Genomic DNA, 3,382 nt, shown 5'->3' on the forward strand with positions numbered 1-3,382 from the left:
CATTGAGCATCATGGAGCATATGAGATGTTCCAGGAGTTGAAGTTTATCTTTCAGAAGAACGCCCGGATCGAGAGGTATGAGACCTCCGATAAATTCTATGCTTGCAAGATGGAGGAGAATTCGTCTGTTAGTGAACATGTGCTCAAAATGTTTGGGTACTCAAACCGTCTAGCTAAGCTGGGGATTGAACTCCCGCAAGAGGCTATCACTGACAGAATTCTTCAATCACTGCCACCAAGCTATAAGGGCTTTGTGTTGAACTATAACATGCAAGGGATAAACAAGTCACCCGGCGAGTTATTCACGATGCTGGAAGTCTTAGAGTCAGAACTCCGTAAAGAGAATCAAGTGTTGATGGTGAATAAGACCACTAGTTTCTAGAGAAACGACAAAGGAAAGAAGGGTAATTCAAAGAAGAGCGGAAAGATGATGACCCACAAGTATAGGGGATCAATCGTAGTCCTTTCGATAAGTAAGAGTGTCGAACCCAACGAGGAGCAGAAGGCTCTGATAAACAGTTTTCAGCAAGGTAATAACTGCAAGCACTGAAAGTAGCGGTAACAAGTGATGGTGTAGTGAGGTGAAACGAAGCAGGTGAAAAGTAACAAGTAACAAGAGTAGCAACGGTGCAGCAAAGTGGCCCAATCCTTTTTGTAGCAAGGGACTAGCCTGAACAAAGTCTTATAGGAGGAAAAACGCTCCCGAGGACACACGGGAATTTCTGTGATGACGATGGCGACGATTTCCCCCTCTGGGAGGGAAGTTTCCCCAGTAGGATCGTCCTGCCGGAGCTCTAGATTGGTTCTGCTCAAGTTCCGCCTCGTGGCGGCGGAGAATCCACGAAAAAGCTCCACCCTGATTTTTTCCCGGACGAAACCCTTCTTATAGCAAAAGAGGGGGGCAGTGGGCCACCAGGGTGCCCACAAACCCTGTAGCCGCCGCCAGGGGGGCAAGTGGCGGCTACCAGGCTTGTGGGCCCCTGGTAGCTCCCCTCTGGCACTTCTTTCGCCCAGTATTTTTATATATTCCCAAAAAATCCACGTTGATTTTCAGGGCATTTGGAGTTGCGCAGAATAGAGGACTCAGACTTGCTCCTTTTCCAGCCCAGAATTCCAGCTGCCGGTATTCTCCCTCTTCAAAAAAACCTTGCAAAATAAGAGAGAAAAGGCGTAAGTATAGTACCACAAAGTATAATAACAGTCCATAAAGTGATAAATATCAACATGAAAGCATGATGCAAAATGGACGTATCACAAGCTTGTTGCCAATCCGACGAAGAAGCCCAAAGCTGGACCTAAGCCTGAAACAGAGTGCTATTATTGCAAGGGTATGGGTCACTGGAAGAGCAACTGCCCCAAGTATCTGGCTGATAAGAAGGCGGCCAAGGAAAAATCAGGTATATTCGATATACATGTTATTGATGTGTACTTAACCAGCTCTTGTAGTAGTGCCCGAGTATTCGATACCGGTTCTGTTGCTCATATTTGCAACTCGAAACAGGAACTGCGGAATAAGCGAAGGCTGGCGAAGGATGAAGTGATGATGTGTTGGGGAACGTCGCACGGGAAACAAAAAATTTCCTACGCGCACGAAAACCTATCATGGTGATGTTCATCTACGAGAGGAGATTTCCGATCTACGTACCCTTGTAGATCGCACATCAGAAGCGTTAAGAAACGCGGTTGATGTAGTGGAACGTCCTCACGTCCCTCGATCCGCCCCATGAACCGTCCCATGAACCGTCCCGCAATCTGTCCCACAATCCGCTCAGATCTAGTGTCGAACGGACGGCACCTCCGCGTTCAGCACACGTACAACTTGGCGATGATCTCGGCCTTCTTGATCCAGCAAGAGAGACGGAGAGGTAGATGAGTTCTCCGGCAGCGTAACGGGTTCCAGAGGTTGGTGGTGATTGATACGTCTCAGTCGTATCTATAATTTTTGATTGTTTCATGCCAATATTCTACAACTTTCATATACTTTTGGCAACTTTTTATTATATTTTTGGGACTAACATATTGATCCAGTGCCGAGTGCCAGTTCCTGTTTGTTGCATGTTTTTTGTTTCGCAGAATATCCATACCAAACGAAGTCCAAACGTAATAAAAACTTACAGGGATTTTTTTTGGAATATTTATGATTTTTGGGAAGAAGAATCAACGCGAGGTGATGCACGGAAGGCCCACAAGCCCTGTAGCCTCCACCAGGAGGTACGGTGGCGGCTTGCAGGTTTGTGGACACTCCTTAAGGCGGTTGGAGCCCTTCTTTCGCCGCAAGAAGGATAATAACCGGAAGAAAATCGTGTTAAAAGTTCCGCCCAATCGGAGTTACGGATCTCCTGGAATTTAAGAAACGGTGAAACGCAGAATCTGGGAGCGCAGAAACATAAGGACAGAGAGAGACAGATCCAATCTCGGAGGGGTTCCCCCCACCCTCCGCCGCCATGGAAACCATGGACCAGAGGGGAAACCCTTCTTCCATCTAGGGAGGAGGTCAAAGAAGAAGAATAAGGAGGGGGGCTCTCTCCCCCTCTCTCCCGGCGGCGCCGGAACGCCGCCCGGGACATCATCGTGTGACGGCGATCTACACCAACACCTCCGTCATCTTCACCAACATCTCCATCATCTTCCCTCATCTATATTCATCGGTTCAATCTCCCGCAACCCGCTGTACCCTCTACTTTAACATGGTGCTTTATGCTACATATAATTATCCAATGATGTGTTGCTATCCTATGATGTCTGAGTAGATTATTGTTGTCCTATCGGTGATGGATGAATTGTTATGGTTGGTTTAATTTGCTTGTGGTTATGTTGCTGTCCTTTGGTGCCCATCATATGATAGCGCACATGGATCACACCATAGGGTATGTTGTATGTTGATAGGACTATGTATTGGCAGGCTAGAGTGACAGAAGCTTCAAACCTAGCATAGAAATTGATGCATATGGGATTGAAGGGGGACCAATATATCTTATTGCTATGGTTGGGTTTTACCTTAATGAATGTTAGTAGTTGCGGACGCTTGCTAATAGTTCCAATCGTAAGTGCATAGAATTCCAAGTAAGGGATGACATGCTAGCTGAGGCCTCTCCCACATGATACTTGCTATCGATCTAGTAACGTAGTCAATTGCTTAGGGACAATTCCACAACTCCTACCACCACTTTTCCACACTCGTTAGACTAACGTATTTGTTTCTTTTTCTAACCAGCCCCTAGTTTTATTTACGTGTTCTTTACTTTCTTGCAAGCCTTTCCTATCACTCCTACAAAGTACTTCTAGTTTCATACTTGTTCTAGGTAAAGCGAACGTAAAGTGTGCGTAGAGTTGTATCGGTGGTCGATAGAACTTGAGGGAATATTTGTCCTACCTTTAGCTC

This window comes from Hordeum vulgare, chromosome 2H, assembly GCF_904849725.1.
Source record: "Hordeum vulgare subsp. vulgare chromosome 2H, MorexV3_pseudomolecules_assembly, whole genome shotgun sequence".
NCBI lineage: Eukaryota > Viridiplantae > Streptophyta > Magnoliopsida > Poales > Poaceae > Hordeum > Hordeum vulgare.